Below are 18785 nucleotides of genomic sequence, written 5' to 3'. Positions count from 1 at the left end.
CCCAAACAAATGATAGGAAAGTGAACAGTGTTTGTTGCACAAGCTCTGTACTGAGGATGTCCTTCTTTTCTGACTGAGCAACTCAAGGCAGTTTTAATGTGCAATATAAATCAAATACAGAACGTGAGTCACTCTGTCTTGAACATATGGCTTTACATAAGATACTCACTTTATGGCTTTCTGATGTAAAAGCTAGGCTATATACCTGCATGTATACTGTTTGATGTTTAATTAATAAATAGAACAGGACATGATTGCTTTGGCATTAAAAGTTTACAGCGTACATAGAAAGTGAATTTCTGCATGAATCAGATGAGTGTGTGATACACATACTACACATACTGAACAAGCAAATGTATTAAAACCATAAAAGTAAAAGAATCACATTATGTTTTTGTTTAAAATAAAGGTCACGATTCTCCCATGAATCTGAATAGACATCTGAACAAAAAAAAAATTAAATAAAAATATGAAAAAAATATATATAAAAAAATAGGCTATTTTATTCAATTTAATTAAATTGTCGTCACCTTCTGGTGGAATGATGTAGTGATACAACCTTTATTTTCAGTGTCAAGTACTTTGAAAAGGCGATTCTCTCTATTTTGTTCGCTACCCTATATCAGTGTTCATATCCAAACTATAAACTTTTATCCCAGTACTTCTGTGATCATTTGAATTGTTGTAATAGAGAAATAATGATACTGTGTGGTTGAAAAGACTTGAATGTTTGCTGTGATCGTACTTGTCAAAAGTTTAATAGACATAGCCGAATCATTGTCATTTAGGAATAAGATCACGTGGGTGGTTGAATCGAGATCAAGATCTTTTTAACGATTAATCGTGCAGCACTAGTATATGGTGTGGTTCAGTCGTCACACACCTCAGGAGAGCTGATTTGCTTCAGTACCTGATGGATCTCAGTCATCCGAGCCCTTATTTTGAAAGCGACAGAATAGAAAATCATCGGTGTGTACCTACCTTGTGTACGGCAGGCACCTTGAATGGCCTTAACCAGCTTTAATAGGTGATAATGATTAGTGCTTCACAAAAAAGAGGGAACGAAATAACGGATAAAAGAGAGAGAGAGAAAGAAGGAGAGAGTGCTTCTTCATGCAATTATTAACAAGTTAACTTTGTAGTGGAGACACTTTATCCCCGAGGACAAACAACCCAAATGTTTGCAAAATATAATTAAGCCGAGGCATCTTTAAATGTCATTGCAGCTTGTGCCATGTTTCAAATTGTTCTGCATCAACAGAATTTAACGAGATGGCGAAGGAATCCATTCCCTGCAAGCATGTGATAAGCCACACATACAGTGGAGCACTTTCATTGATTGCCAAAATAAAGCATTTTGTATGCAAATGGGGGAATGGAGTGGGTAAGCTGATTCAGCCTCATGGACACCAAATAATGGCCTTTACAATTAATACTCTCGCATGCTATCCATTGAAACTTTCATCTCCCGTTTAATGGCTCTGAAACGTTTACACATGCCCCATCCCCCCCCCCCCCCCAAAAAAAAAGAAGAAAAGAAAAAATGGTGTGTTGTTCCAATGGATTAATATGAAAGCCAACAAATAAATAAAGTCCAAACACCCTGTGCCTCCATATGAGCCCCCCTCCGATTCTTGGCCCATTCCTGCTTTTTTTTTTTGCTTTTTTTTTTGCTGTGTTTCAGGCACATTTTGGATTAACTGATAATCTTTGAACATGAAGGAAGGTCTGGGATCCCCCAGGGGCATGTGCTGGGGAGAGTGAGCTTGACAGGGGGATTGGAGCTGATGTGGCATTGTTTGAATGTAATGTGCTTGTTTTTGTACTTGTAAACACGCTTCTCTTTGTTTTAGTAATGCCACCCCCTTCCTGTGTAGATTTTTCTGCTGGAGCAGCAGAGGTTTGTACACACGGAGGCGTGATGGGCTAACAGTGATATTTTATATCAAGACCTGATCAGATTGCCTGAGAGGAAAGCCTAAGGCTAGCAGACAATGGAAGTCGAAGTAGAGCATCAGGCAATCTTCTGTCCTCCATTAAATGAGAGACTACTGATGATATCATTAATAACATAGTGTCATGCTACTAACATGTTCTGTTTAATGTGATACCATGGTACTTTCATTTTTAGAAGCATTGTACTATCTGATAAAAATACCATTATACTTGAATATGGTGATTATTCAATATAAAATGTGGGGCCTTTTGTAAAATTCAGCAGTGGCCCTCTCAAGGGCTTTTCATTCATAATTAAAAATCACCAGTTTGTTGATTGGTTATATTAAAGTGCTATATGATGTACAGGGTGTAAATCTTTCAGATGAGTTGAGTGTATATGAAGAGATAACATACAAGTGATTGTGAGAGCCTGGTTTATATAATGTAACAAAGTTCAAGTTCAAGGAAGAAGGAGGTGGAACCGGTGAACAGTAAACGTAAACTTTAAAGCGGGGCTCAGTAGTTTCGGGATTTCTTCGCTGTATTCTCGCTTTTTGCTCGCAGGTTTCTCTCTAGAGCTCCCACCACAGCTTTGGAATAGATATTTGACAACACTGTTGTAAAAACTTGTTGGCGATTCTCAGATACCAGAGGCTAGTAGATCAACAACATCAAAGCAGATGGGACATTCTTTAAAACGTCTTCTTCATTTGGGTTCGAACAGCGTGAGGGAGCGCAATAATGACAGCATTTTAGCAGATTTCTTTTGGCCGTAAAGCAATTGTTTACATCGCGAGACGTGCTATCACGCGATACTTCCTGACGCGGCGGCCAGCGGCCCGCCGGCTCAAAGTTGCAAGTGCGAATTTTCCACTCACGGGCACCGGTGGGGTGCGAAACGACCACCATTCAACCCGAAATAAGTAGAGGTCGACCGATAGTGGATTTTACCGATACCGATAGCTAGGTTGGGCCATTCTTGCCGATAACCGATTAATCAACCGATAGTTTTAAAAAATTGATACTGGATAAAAACAAATTGCACCTTGATCATTCATTTTAGTTTGATAGTGAATTAACTTTGGTTAACAAATAAAAACCTTAATTTAAAAATGTATTAGTACATGTTAATTAACAAACAAACAATGAACAATCCTTATACAGCAGTTATTAACCTTAGTTAATGTTACATATGGAATTTTATTGTAAGTGTTATCATTTCATATAAATCCAAACAGTCATGCTTAAAGATGGCCAACTTTAAATATCTACAATGCCAGAGCATTAAAATGATATAAATATTATATTACATGTATAGTCTCACACTTTTGCTTCTATTTTATAAACACTTGATGATTATCTAATCAAAATAACAAAATATGTATTAAAGTGATGATGAAAAAATAACCAAAACCGAATGCTTTTCTGATTTGTTTAGTTTCTGTCGGCTGTATGAACATATCAGTTTGCTATCTTACGTCTCTAGCTTTAAATATGCAACTTCTCTGCATATTTAATGCATAAAAGTGACCAGCTGGATATAAACTAATGCAAATAGATGGTAACAATTGTGACATTAAACATTCGGGTCGGACTTACGTTTATTTTTGTCAGTGTTTTAACCGCTTGAGGTACTACTAACGTTAGCGTCCTCTCAGCCTCGAAGGCAAACAAACATACTGTTGTGCTGTTCTTTCTCTACTAATGCAGCATTTAGTCAATAAATTAATCACTTTATAATGATATGACAAAATGTTCTGTATACATACATTTTTAGCTGTCGGTGTTTAAACGCGCGTCTGATGTCAGAGCTCTCCACGCAGCGTGTGCTCTCACGGTACGTTCACACGGGGCGTCAGCGTCAACGCTTCCCGTTGACTTTGAATGGGTGACGTCAAGCGTTGCCGAAAAGAATTGTGGATCCGTCGGCGGCGCTTCACTGGCGTTGCTCGCGGCAGAAGTTGAGAATTTTTCAACTTCTGCCGCGAGCAACGCCAGTGAAGCGCCGCAGACGGAAGCGTCAGCCAATCAGGATCGCTCTATGCAAATACAGTAGCCAGGCGGCAGCCAATCACGTTCATCCTGTTCAAGAGCAGCAAACTGAGGATAAATTTGAGTTCCTGTCTAATTTCATTGGCTGGCGCTGCTATGACCATGGCGTCAGTGCCAAACTTCAGCCACGCCTTCCGTCAAGCGTTGATGCTGACGCCCCGTGTGAACGTACCGTCAGTGCAGTGCAGCACAGCACGCAGAATCACGTGTCGAAATAAACAACAGGAGGCATCAGTGATAGTTTTTATTACACCTCTAGAGGCCGCTCTTGTACTGCATGATGCCAGCAGACCCTTCTCAGCTCTCTCTTACTGTGTAATAAATGACAGCGCGCGCTTCTCAGCCGCTCCAGCAACGGACGCAACCAGGAAAAACTATCGGTATGTATTTTTGCCGATAACGATAGTTCCACCAATCAACTATCGGTGCCGATTAATCGGCAAAACCGATGAATCGGTCGACCTCTAGAAATAAGTAATATAACCATTCCAATGAGCTGTTCAGTTAAGGTAAAAAAGTTACTTAGAGCACCTTTAATAATAAAATAAACAACAAAACAAAAGTAAAGCGGCAGCATAAACTGAAAAAAAAACAACAACATAAAGTCCAGGCCTGGTCCCCTCTACTCCTTCACTGTCGTCACTCCTCCTTTTATCCTTCTGGAGCTCCTCCGTGGGACTCGAGACCGGTGTGGCGCGCAGGCGACACTCATTAACACTCGCGCCACCGTCCTCGCTCCGTTCTCATGGCTCTCGGCATTGCCTTGCTTGCCACATATATTATAGAAAACATTAAGGACTTGTCATTTTTGTTGTTTTTGTCTCTTGTGTGTTACTATTTGTACTTTTGTTTGCCCACACAGATGGAGATTTGTGTGATATCCAAAGCTTTTAGATCCAGTAGGTTTGAGCTCTGTGCATATGCAATTTTAAAAAGCATTAAAGGTGTTGTCGGGTTAATTAAGATTTGATGCTTGAACTTTGTGCTTTGATTGGATATAATACGTGCCAATTATGATGAGATTTGCCAGTGTAATGGAAGTTGCCATATTTGATATTTATTTTATTATTGCTGAAATTATTATTCACAGCTATTGCTAGAAAAGAAAATAGAAATGGGGCTTGACTATGTTGAATTGTCCTAAGACTGTCCTACCCAAATGACCAGTCACACCTTTTAGTAAACATGGATGTCAAATTGTTAATCTCTGACTGTGAACACACTTCCATTCAAAAGTTTATGCTTACCAAGGCTGCATTTATTTGATCAAAATACAGTAAAAACAGTAATATTGTGAAATATTATTACAATTTAAAATAACTGCTTTCTATTTTAATATGTATTTAAAATGTAATTTAATCCTGTGATGAAAAAGCTTACTTTTCTGCAGTATTACTCCAGTCTTCACTGTACACATGTACACATTCACATGTAATTTTGTGTAAATTGAGAAATAAATTAAGATTGTTTGAAGAATAGAAAGTCCAAAAGGACAGCATTGATTTGAAATAGAAATCATTGTAACTTTCTGTTACTTACTAACCACAAAAGTTTTAACTGTAGTCTAGGATTGATATATTTTTTTACTTAAATTAACTTCAAAAATATTGATTTAGATGTTCCCACATGAAGCACATTTTTAGGTTAACATTTTTAGAGTGAAGGTAGCCACTGAAACCTTGCTAGCATCTGCCTGACCTTTAGAAACAGAGATTTTAATTCATCTTTTGATCCTATACATTTACCTTATTTCACAAACTGTGATTCTCCAGACTACCAGTCTCTCTCTCTATACCTTGTTTTAAAATGAAGAGGTGATTGACATGCACAATTGATGTAACATAGGCTAGACCTTATTCTGATGTGTTCTGCCATAAAAATCACCTGTACCCTCTAATTATAGTCATTCCCAAAGTAATAACACTAGATGTATCCCTTTTCTGCCATTCGTTCTGTCTGATATCACCTTTACACTTTTGATGTCTCTGTCCTTCAACTCCTTCAGCATCTGCAAGTCGTGTGAAAGTCAAGGGCGGCTGTAAAAGTGTTGACAGCACTATTTGAGGGCTCAGGACCACCACATCAGCAGGAGAAGGAGAAGTCTGTATATGTTAGTGTGTGCTTGAGAGGAGTACTGGTGATGGAGATGACCTCTGATAGGCTGAAGTGTGCTGTGAGGAGAATGGGATCTCCACACTGCTGCCCAGGCTGGAATTTGTGCTTGGGAAGTGTTTAACTTTCTCAAATCCCAATTGCACTCAGCAGGAGGGGGTCTCCTTTTTTGCCTACAGCTCTGCTCTCTAGGTTGCTCCTATGTCTGGATCCTAAATGTGTGTTTATGTTAGGGGTTGGAGCACTAGAGGATTGATTGGATAATGGCTCTGCTGTCAGAGAGGTGAAAGTGAGCTAGGACATGAAGAGAAACCGAAAACACAGTTTAATGATCCTTAAGCTCAAGAAAACTCATAGGTGCTCGGGTAATGATGGAAGGATTGGCTGTGTTTTATTCAACAGTTATATATATTTTCAGCCTTAAACTATAGTGGGAAATATTGTTTTTGTGAGTTCCGAGCACATTAATTGCCAAGCGAAGTTGTATAGGCAACTTGTAAAATAGGACATTTTTAGATTATACCCGACTGGTGACATGTTTCCTATGTGATATTTAAATTATATTAGGTAGCTATATACAAATGATAAGTGATCACCTTTCACAGTTTGCTTTATGCAAATATGCAAAAAAATAAGTGATAGAAATCTGTGTCATAATTTTCAGACATAGATCGTAGATTAAATGTTACAGGATATAATTTTGTCTAAGATGTTTCCATCTGAATCTGGGAAATGTCATGATAACAAGTGCCTAATTTAGAGGTGCACTTCAAGGCAGTATTTATGGGATGCACCGATTGATCGGCTGGTGACCGGAATTGGCCGATTTTCACGTGATCGGCCGTGACCGGCGACCGGCCGGTCAATCTGCCAAATGCCGATTTTATGCCGGTCAAATGCACTCGGGCGGCGCATGATTATTAACATCGCGCAACATCAGAATCACACGTGCACACGGAACACACATGTAGGAAACCTCGTGAATTACGTCCGTTCAGACCGCAAGTGCGTATTTTTTTTCAGCGTGCATGTTAATCGATGAGTGCTTTCACAACGGGAGCGGGAGCAGCGCGTGAGCGTCTCAAGCAGGAGCGTCGCGAGCAGTGAAGCGCGTGTTTCGGCGCCGAGTCTATTTGCTGCACTGCTCACGCTCAATTAAAGGGAAAGCACACTTTTGATGGACAAAATAGCCTAAATAGGGTTTCACAAAAAAGCGCCCAAAATGCACAGAATTTGCGTGTTTTAACAAGAACTGGAATAGACTATGTCAGAAAAGAAAACGAAGACTAATATTTATAGAAATTGTACCCATTTAAACTTGTTTTATTATTCAGTTTGTACAAGTGATTGCAATAGGCCTGTGTGTGAGTGCTTTGAGAAATATCTTTATACTGCAAGGCTATTTATTTTTTATTCATATATTATTTTATTGCCATTCCCTGTTTTCTTACAGACGTTTAGTTTGATAAATACATATAAAAAAAATTATAGGATATTGAATGTGAAAAGGAAATGGTTCTTCCATAACACTGCACTTTAGATGTTTGAATTTCCCACACCTGGAGTAATTTATATAGTTCTATTTTATAGCGTTTATCTGTTCAAAAAATATGTACTATGCAAATTGTAAAATGTTCTATTACAGAAAAGATATAAAATAAATATTTGTGTGTGCTGTAAAGTGGTTCGAAAAAATGAAATCGGAATCGGCTAAAATCGGTATCGGCAGGTCAAACTTAATGAAAAATCGGAAATCGGAATCGGCCCAGAAAATTGTGATCGGTGCATCTCTAGTATTTAAGTTACATTGTATGATACAGATGAAGTTTTGGGAAACAAAGTCACAACTACAAGTGAGATATTGGAATGTGAGAAGTTGAAATTGCATATTATTTGTGGAATTACTGAATTTCATACTTAACTAATTTGAACAATTAAATAATCCATAGACATGCAATATTTGTATGTATACAGTTGCAATCGAAATTATTCAACCGCCATTGCAAATCAGGGTTTATTGGCAAAATTTACAGACTTTCAGCTGTTTGCAATGAACAAATCAAATAAAAGTAATTGAAATAGTTTAACACAACAAATATTTCAAGTGGTTTCCCCAAATTTAACTGAAAATGCAAAAAAGGTGTTGTCTCAAGTAGGGTTGTAACAGTATGAGATTTTCACGGTATGATAATCGTCTCAGAAAATATCACGGTTTCATGATATACGGTATTAAACAATCATTATTATTATTTTAATCATCTGCTACAATGGCCCTTAAATGAAAGAAAACAGAGAGGTTTTTTTTGGTTGAACATATGGTTTATTAAAACAACTTTTTTAATGAAAAAAAACCCAAACTTTTTTGTATGAGTCTACCTTTTGAAAAAATAAGAAAGAAAGAAAAAATAAATTCCCATTTGAACAAACATGTCTAATCAATTGAATTCATAAAACCTTAACTTATTTTTATTCTTAATTTATTAATTATTATTTAAGATAATTATAAGATAGTAGAGTCTTATGAAATGTATTTTATTTCCTCAGAAATTCTGGGTAACTTGTCTGAAATAATTTGTCTGGATTCTATGATTTAATACAAATATATTATTGAAAATGCAATCAGATGAAATGTAACAACTTTTGTTTGTCTGCATACTCAATTTGCTCAAAATCATATAAATAAGCCACAGAAGTGTTGGGATTCTGTTCTGTGGAGCGATGAAACAAAACTGGAACTTTTCGGCCTTATGGATCAGCAGTATGTCTGGAGGAAGAAGAATTAAGCATATTCTGAAAAGAGCACTGTCTACAGTTCCACGTTGTGGTGCTCGGTGATGCTGTCAGTGAGGAAGCTGAAGCTTCAGGCGCCATTGGACCTTCCAACTGGACAATGATCCCAAGCATTCCTCAAATTCCACCTTCGTTTCAGAAGTCCTGGAATATTCCACAGTGGCCATTACAGTCACTTAGCTTGAACCCCATAGAAAATCTTTGGTGGGATTTGAAGAAGGCGGTTGCAGCACGCAAACCCAAGAATATTACTGAACTGGAGGCCATTGCTCTTGAGGAATGGGCTAAGATTCCTCAGAATTGCTGCCAGAAGCTGGTGTCTGGTTATACATCTCGTTTGCAGCAGATCATAACAGCAAAAGGGTGTTCTACCAAGTACTGAAGATGCTCACCATGAAGGGATTGAATAATTTTTAAACTGCGGAAGTCATTAGAAGTTACATTTTCAGTTTAATTTGGGGAAACCACTTGAAACTTTTGTTGTATTGAGCTATTTCAATTACTTTTTGTTTGATTTGTTCATTGCAAACAGCTGAAAGTCTGTAAATTTTGCCAATAAACCTGATTTGCAATGGGGGTTGAATAATTTCGATTGCAACTGTATATATTTTTCAGAATATACTTTGGCTTGTGAAAGACTTTTCCTATTTTAAATCCACTGGGCCGAGTAAATGTTTTTTTTTTCCAATGCTAACACTAGATCGAACACATTGTGTTTGAGCGATATCTCTCCATCATATCTGAGTTATAAAGCAATGGCAGGCCACTTCAATCTTCCTCAGAGAAGCTTCAGCATTACTGGTCACTGCCATGCCCACTGACTCCCTGTTGTTGTTTTTGTATTTCATTTCACTAAGCTGCCTGAGCAAAAGGGTGAGCGAAAATCTCCACTAAGTCCTTCACCTTCTGCGCAACCCTCATAGATATTCTCCACAGAGATAAAGCAAAGTAAAATTGAAATTTTACAAGCGACTAAAAAGATAATACAGTTTGAAATAATCTTACTGTGCATGCTGAACGGTGTCAATAAACAAGCATGCTTAGAACAAAATGCTCCCGCTTTTATCTCGGTGAAAAATCCATAAAGTCTTTACTTCAAGCTGAGACAGAGGTAAAGTGGTTGTTGCTTTTATGTTTCACCTTGTTTTTCTCAAAAGTGAGACCCCATTTGGGATTTGAGAGGCATGCCTTCTTATGGTTGACATTTATCTTGCACATGTGAGGGATGGAGGAAAGAGAAAGTTAATAGAGAGTAAGCGCCATGCTAATCTTACAGAGCAGACAGTTTATTCACTCGGCAGGACAACTATAATCTCGTGGCAGGAATGGATGCGCATTTATGTATTTAGCTTATAATTAAGAGCGTTAAATGCTTTTAAAAAAATTGTTCAACTTAAAAAAGACGAAGCAAAAAAAGTAAAAAAATGTTTTTTTTACAGTTCTTATATTATTTATATTTCGAGTTTAATTTGATTCAAGTCAGTTTTACTTTTAATAATGTTCCTAATGACTTGTAAGGAAAAACATAGGTGCTTTTATTTTTTGCATGAATTTATTGTTATTCATCTGTTGAAAATCATTGTTATTCCATTCTGATCACCATTCCCGACCCTCATTTCATTTCAAACATTTTAATTAAAAAGGTAAACAAATAGGAAACTTTTCCATTTAAAACAGCCAAATGAAATTGGAAACGAGTATAGAAATACATCCAGCAGACAATGTGTTTGTTTGTGTGTGCACGCTAGTCACTCACAATTGTGTCAAATGTCACATTTTATGCAATCTTAGTGGGACCAGTAGAAGTATGTTGGAAAAGTCTAAAAACCATCCTAGTCTGGTCAGCCAATTTTAGTACCTTTGTAATGTGCTTTTTCGTCTCTTTTCTTTTAAATTTATCTTTCATTTATTTTTATTTCAGTTTTAGTTAGTTGCAAAGACTTTGGAAAGTGATCATGTGATCCGGTTGATGATGTTTATTAATGTCAACTGTGTGAATTGTGTTGTGAGACTGTATGGCTGAATTTGAAATAGTATACTGCCATTATACTACTCTTACTATTTCTGTCTTATCTATAAAAGGCATAAATAGTAAGAGTAGTATGCTAGCGCATTATTCTGGTTTCAGCTTCCCTAAATAACGCTTTTTTCCCAAAAGGCTTTTGTGTATGGTGGTCTTTTTTTATCCCTTGTGACCTCTCCTTAGAGCACCATGAACTTATAACTGTTTCCACCGTTGTAGCACTCTCTACCGATTGATGTTTTTGACCCAGTACATTGGAAAGCATTACAACCCTCTCCAAATAGTCAGCCATGATATTTCATTTTGTGGACGATGTTACACATCAAATTAGAGAACTCGCCTTGTGTTACAACACTCTTTCAGTGCATTTAGTTAATGGCAGTACAGTTAGTGGTGTAAGGTGGTTACATGTCTAATCAAACATGACAGAATACCAAACATTAGATGCTTACTCTCCCAGCTCAATATGAAATGGGATCACAAAGGTTTCTGCAAATACACTTCAAGTGCTGTGAGTCTGTCAGCTCTTAATAAGTGAAAGTGAAGTGAAGGTCCTCATGAGTTCAGAGCACCTGACACAGAAAGTGACCTCATCAAAGACTAGTTATCTGGTGGCAAGATAGAAGATTTGATGATTGTGCCTTCTCTCTTTAGTGTCAAGTTGAAGAGCCAATGATAAAAATGTCTCTCTGTTCTGAGTGAGAAACGGAGCCGATTGAAAGAAGCCGCTGTGTTTATAAGAAAATTCATGTTCTTCTCATATTCTCACATCAGAAATAATGAACATGATGCTCTGTTACTACATTTGCTGTTTATTGAGCTTTGCAAAAGTTTGACTTTTTATGTCCTACACCAAATAACCAGTTGCTATTAATACGTGTCAGCTAACCCGGTTGTGTTCTCGGCCCTTATTGATTCATTTAGCTTGCGTTTTCTCAAAGATTTGTCTCCATGCTGGAGACATCAGGAGAGCTTTCATAAGCAGAGAGTATGAAAAATATTACTTTTCGAAGCATTCGAACGTTTCACGTCACTTTGGCACCGTTATTACTTTTTCTTTGACCTTTTGCCGTTGGTGCGCAATGCGATTGACTAAGAGGAAGGCAGACAATACGCTCATAATAGCCTTTAAAACAGTTCAACAGCGCTGCGGAGCTCAATCTGCGCCTAGACAACTTTCCTCATCACACTTGTTGAATAAAACATCAGGCTTGAGCGCATGCTAATGGCTGACAATGGCTTCTCTGTTTTGCACAAACAAAACCTTACTCTGTCTCTCTCGTTTTCACTCTTTTCTGCGCCCAGGAGTTTTAGCTTTGATGCATTTTACACAAGCCTCGATGTTGACAAGTTATCTGTGACCTGTAGAGAGAACCCCCTGAAACTGCAGCGCTGAGAATCCATCTTTGCCTTCCCTTTTCGCCTCGAATAGCGGCGGAGCAAACAAACAGGGCCTAAACAATACGATATATACCACATATCAATTACACTAAATGCCTCAGTATCTATACTTCACTGTCTCAACCACACACCGGTTACAAGGCACACACGCTGCGGTGGGACGATAATGAGTCGGCATTGTTCTCCACCATCTGGAGCGCTGATAAGACTCGCCTGTGCATAGTTGATAATAGGAGCCAGCGGAGGAAGAACTGAGTGTTAAACATTTCCTTGGCCCATGAAAAAGGTTCCATTAAGTCCACTGACCCCAATTGAATATTAATGAGCTAATTAACAGATTTATTGTTCTACGCAATTTCTGGAGGGGCCTGTTTTTTTAAGTGCTATTATTTTTTTCTAATTATTTTTTGCACTTTGTATAATTGAATCTTTGTAGCTGCCAGCATCCCGAGCGTGCCTTGGCAACACAGAAAAGAATTTGGACTTGTGTTTCTCTCTCTCTCTCTCTCTCTCTCTCTCTCTCTCTCTCTCTCTCCCTCCCTCCCTCCCTCCCTCCCTCTTCTCCTCCACTACTCTGTTCTTTCCCCAACAACAACAAAAACAATGTTTTCTTCGATGGCAATGTGTTTGTAATTAGGCTTTACCCCTTGCACCCCCCATCTTCTACAGCAGAGCTTAGGCCTATGAATTTTATATTTAAAGGGGCTACGATGTTTGTTCCAGGAAGGAACAGGGTGAGGTGTTGGATTACAAAACAGCAATCAGCAGGGTTACACTCGACTGCATCACTCGGAGGGTCTGGCAGGGCTCTTAAATGAGCATTGACAGCTGTGGCTGATAGATAGCATAATCAGCTGATGAAGAGGATACACTGCAGCGCTGCTCTCGACTGGCTTTTTGAATAGTGCTGCTGCAGCCACACACCGGGTTGATGTAAAGGTTACCTTGAAAGAAATAAATGCAATTAGGAATGCGAATGATCAACACAGGTGATAAAGGGGGACCGCAAGCCTTCCGTGGAATCCACCAAATCTTGCTCATGTCGGCATGTCGGTGATGGATGGCATACTCATGCGAATGTTTTGTGTTTCAAAGGAGATGTTTGAAATGGTGTTCGATGCAAGGACACAGTCTAACAATTGCTTTTTTTGTGTTGAAATTGACATGCAACAGAATTTCAATAACTGTACGGGCATAGCGACCGGAATAATCACAAATGTTCTGACAAGCGCACCTCCATTTGAAATATGCAGGGAGAGATTGGAGGGACATGCGGGGAGGGGGGCCGCCGCTGATGACCTTTTGATAACTACAGTATAATTATTATTGCAGTTTTTTTCTATCTGCAACTTTACTTAATTCTATTTATGCCCAGAATCCAATTTCACCCAAATAAAAGCATCAATTTCTTTCGAATACTCCACCAATATAACTTAGAATAATGAACTCATTTCACTGTTATATGGAAATAGGGTCTCATTACAATAATTTTGCCTGATACACAAGCCAGCTGATATTAGGAGCTGGGCCCTACAGTCAGAGAGGTTATTATGCTATACATCACAAACTGCATTAGGCTCATAAAACCTGTCACCAAAAAGGTTGAGAAGTTGCAGAAGCCAGCCCTGTGGCTTCACATGTCTCCTCTAAAAAAGGAGTCTCTGATGAATCAACCATATAGAAGAAGCTGATTAAAAAAATCATTTCTGATTGTTCATGATTTCCATAGACATTAGGGTTTCTAGCTTGCTTCTGTTAAACCTGAATTTCAGTGGTAGCCCTTTTCTTTTCCATCAACTATAACAGTAGTCTTTCTCTCGTCTAATTCTCTAGATCTATTTTTTTTTTTTTTTTAAAGACCCCATCAATTCAATACATATGTATACACAATCGTTCAAAAAGTTTGGAGTGGGTAAGATTTTTTTTTCATGTTTTTGAAATAAGTCACTTATGCTCACCAAGGCTGCATTTATTTGATCAAAAACACAGAAAAAGCTATAATATTGTAAAATATTATTACAATTTTAAAGAGCTGTTTTCTATTTTAATATAATTTAAAATTCATTCCTGTGATGGCAAAGCTGAAATTTCAGCATCATTACTCCAGTCTTCAGTCACATGATCCTTCATAAATCATTGTAAAATGCTGTTTGTATGCACATTAGTGTTGCCAAAAGTACCGACTTCGGTTCGCCGGTTCCCACCTCCTCCTTCCCTTACCAACGAACTGTGTTACATTTTTTTCAAATTTGAAAACAGTTGTGCTGCTTTAATAGTTTTTGTGGAAACCGCAATACATTTTTTCCAGAATTCTTTGATGAATAGTTAAGTTGATGAATAAAAAGCATTTATTTGAAATAGAAATCTTTTGTAACAGTATATTAGTCAGGTCCGAATCTTCAAGATTGTGTAACCCTGTAGGCATTTTTGAGGAAAAGTTGTTATACCACATTTTTAGAAAGTTCAATGTCTCCTGAATAAGGATCCACCGTATAACATTGAAATAAGGGTCCCATTTTCTTGTAATTGTCATTGAAACAATAGGTGCATTATTCACAGCCAAAACACTACAGGTGGATAGGGTAAAAATTTTAAGTTATAGATATCACCATAAAACCTTTCCAGTTTTTCACATTTTTTGTATTACAAGTTTTCTGAAATGTCATGTTTACATATGCAAATGAGGCATACCAGTATATATATATATATATAATTCGAGGGGCAGGCATACCAGTGCGCGGTTCTCCCTTTCGGGCTAGCCCTGTCTCTTCGCGTCTTCACGAAGGTTGTCGAGGTAGCCCTTGTTTCTCTCGACGACTGGCTGATCCTAGCTCACTCTCGAGACAAGGTTTGTGAACACAGGGACCTAGTGCTGCGACACCTAGCTTGTCTGGGCCTTCGGGTCAACTGGGAGAAGAGCAAACTCTGCTCCGTGCAGAGGATCTCTTTTCTCAGTATGGAAATCGACTCGGTCGCCATGTGCGTGCAGCTTATGAGCGTGCGCGCGCAGTCACTGCTAATTTGCCTTCGTCAGTTCGAGGGCAAGAGTGCGGTTCCACTGAAACAATTTCAGAGGCTCCTGGGGCATATGGCCTTCACCCCGTGGACGAACCTCAGTTTTCTATGGGCTGGAGTGCCCATAGAATGAGTTTCCTGGCATGTTGTTGTATCAACAGATGCCTCCATAATGGGCTAGGACGCCATGTGCAATGGACATGCTGCCGCAGGCTCCTGGACAAGACCCCAGCGCCTTTGGCATGTCAATAGCCTCGAGTTGCTGGCTGTACGTCTCACCCTGCACCGCTTCTGTGCGTTGCTCAGGGGTCAGCACGTATTAGTCCGATCAGACAATACCGCCACAGTAGCGTACATCAACCGACAAGGTGGTCTGCGCTCCCGCCGTATGTCGCAACTCGCCTGCCACCTCCTCATATTGAGTCAGAAGCATCTGAGGTCGCTTCGAGCCATTTATATCCCGGGAGACCTGAACCGTGCAGCTGATATGTCTCAGTTTCGGCCTCTCGCTGGAGAATGGGGACTCCATCCCCAGTCGGTTCATCTGATTTGGGATCAGTTCGGGGACGCACAGGTAGATCTGTTTGCCTCCCACGACTCTTGCCACTGCGACCTGTTTTATTCTCTGACCAAGGGCACGCTCGGCACGGATGCACTGTCGCACAGCTGGCCGCGGGGCCTCTGCAAGTATGCGTTTTGCCCCCAGTGAGCCTTCTTACGTAGACTTTGCGCAAGATCAGGGAGGACGAGGAGCAGGTAATTTAGGTTGCCCCGTATTGGCTCAACCGCACCTGGTTCCAAGAACCAGTACTCTTCGCGACAGCACCTCCCTGGCCAATTCCTCTGAGAAAGAACCTGCTTTCTCAGGGACGGGGCACCCTATGGCACCCTCGTCCCGATCTTTGAAACCTCCATGTGTGGTTCCTGGACGGGACGAGGCAGGTTTGAGTACCCTACCACCAGCGGTGGTGGCTACCATCACTTCCGCTAGACTAGAGCATCGTCCACGAGACATGCCTATGCGTTGAAGTGGAACCTCTTTGTCAACTGGTGTTCTTCTAAACTTAAAGAACCCACGAAAGGCCCAATCAGTGTCGTGCTTTCCTTCTTGCAAGAAGGGTTGGAGCGAAAGTTGTCTCCCTCCACCCTGAAAGTGTATGGTGCCGCCATTGCCACACATCATGATGCAGTTGATGGTAAGTGCATTGGAAAGCACGACCTGAACATCAGTTTCCTGAGAGGAGCGAGGAGACTGAATCCTCCTCGCCCTCCTCTCGTTCCCTCTTGGGACCTCTCTGTGGTTTTAACTGCTCTGCAGAGTGCTCCCTTTGAGCCTTTGCAATCAGTGGAGCTTAAGTTCCTGTCAATGAAGACAGTGCTCCTGGTTGCATTGGCCTCCATCAAGAGGGTAGGGGACCTGCAGGCATTTTCGGGTGACGAAGCGTGCCTGGAATTTGGACCGGCTAACTCTTACGTGATCCTGAGACCCCGGCCTGGATATGTGCCCAAGGTTCCCACCACACCCTTTCGAGACCAGGTGGTGAACCTGCAAGCGCTGCCCTTGGAGGACGCAGACCCAGCCTTGGCACTGCTCTGTCCAGTACGCACCCTCCATACTTACGTAGACAGGATGCATTGTTTCAGGACTTCAGACCAGCTCTTTGTCTGTCATGGTGGGAAGCTGAAGGGAAAGGCTCTCTCCAAGCAAAGGTTGTCTCACTGGATAGTGGACGCCATTGCTTTGGCTTACCAGCAGCAAGGTCGACCATGCCCCCTTGATGTGACGGCCTGCTCCACCCGGAGTGTGGCATCCTCTTGGGCTCTAGCGCATGGCGCCTCGCTAACAAACATATGTAGATCTGCAGGCTGGGCGACACCTAACACGGCCTCTGGGCGACCCCCACGTGTGTAGTCCACTGTAAGCCTCTCTGAGCATGTGTCTTTCCCTCGGCAAGCTACCTTGCCACCCCTGGGTTTGAAATATTCCACCTGCAGCTGGACACCCCAGTGATTCTCAATATGCAGCCCCCTGGGGTCATGTGTATTCCAAGTCCCCCCCTTCGGGCTGGGCATAATTGCATATTTCCACTGATATATGCTTCCCAGTGTTCCTTGGCATAATTCCAGCAGCCATTAAAAACTATCCCTTTCATGTTAATGTTGTTTTTTCATTGTTTACATGTTTAAATATTCTGAGAATGCATAGTTTTAGTTCTAATGTGCAATAAATGCATTAAAACTTTTTTTTTTGGCAGCCATTTTGTTTTTATTGTTTATGCCAAAACACTGATGTTTACAACTTGTTATACGGCAGAAATGGATTCAGCACCTAAAAATCACATAGAAACAACACTTGAAGTACTTTTCCTCAAAAATGCCTACTGCATCTTATCCAGGGCTATTTATCTATTTTGGGACCTGACTATATTTATTTACTCTCAGTTTTCATCAGTTTAAATTAAAATTCTATTTAAAAATCTGTTTAAATTTATTTTTAAAAATCTGAACAAAAAATCAGTTTCTGTTTTGACTGTTTGTATATGGACATAGATTACAAGTAAGTTCCTGAATTAATTTCTTTTGTAAAAGCTTTGTGCTTCACCCGTGTGGTAATATTCACGTAAAACAGCATTCACAATCGAAATAAGTGTATCACCACCAGTGCTACTCAACCACCGCTGTGGTGCGGTTGTCAATTTTACTGGCACAGCCCTAATTCTGACATTATTTTGTATGTATTTGCTCAAGATTCAAGAAGATTAACTTTATTTGGTACTCACGTGCTGTCTGAGAGGCGACTTTCTGTGTGCACGCTTCCGATGTGCGCACACAGACAGGATCTACCACAGCGCATGAACTGGCTTTAAAATAACAAGACTTAAAAAAACGATACAATTAAAATTGTAAAATATCTGGAGGAAGCATCACTGACCTGATCGTTCGGATAAGTGATTATTATAGTTTTAGGTTTAGATGACAGACAAAGGGTTTAGAACCACCCCTGCTCATGTAAGCTAATGTCTATTAAAACGCCAGATGCTGGTCCTCAGTGAAAACTGTAATGTGGCATTATTTTAATTGCTTCATTTCCATGAAGCCAGCAGGCTGCTTGGTTCTTGACAGTTTGTCATAGTTCTTTGTGTTGGGTGGTGAGGAGCGGATAGTGAGAGCGATGACATGCATCTGTTGTTGATGTGAAATCACTTGAAGAAGGTGTCGAAAAATTTGGCTGTAATTGCCAGAGTTAGGAGAGAGTTTAAGCATGTGTCTGGAAAGAAGAGGTACTAAAGCTGTACCTTGGCAAGTCAAGAGTTGGAGACAAAACAACAAAGTGCAATAATTGTTTTTCGAGCTTAATGCCAGCGGGAATGTGTGATGCTAAAAGCAATGCTTTCTTCCACACAGCACTCCCAGCAGCCAGATGCAGTTCTGCAATCATTGTGTGTTGTCTCAC

The sequence above is a fragment of the Scardinius erythrophthalmus genome (assembly GCF_964197995.2).
Source record: "Scardinius erythrophthalmus genome assembly, chromosome: 2".
Lineage (NCBI taxonomy): Eukaryota > Metazoa > Chordata > Actinopteri > Cypriniformes > Leuciscidae > Scardinius > Scardinius erythrophthalmus.
The sequence above is the reverse complement of the archived record's forward strand: the minus strand, read 5'-3'. Positions refer to the sequence as shown.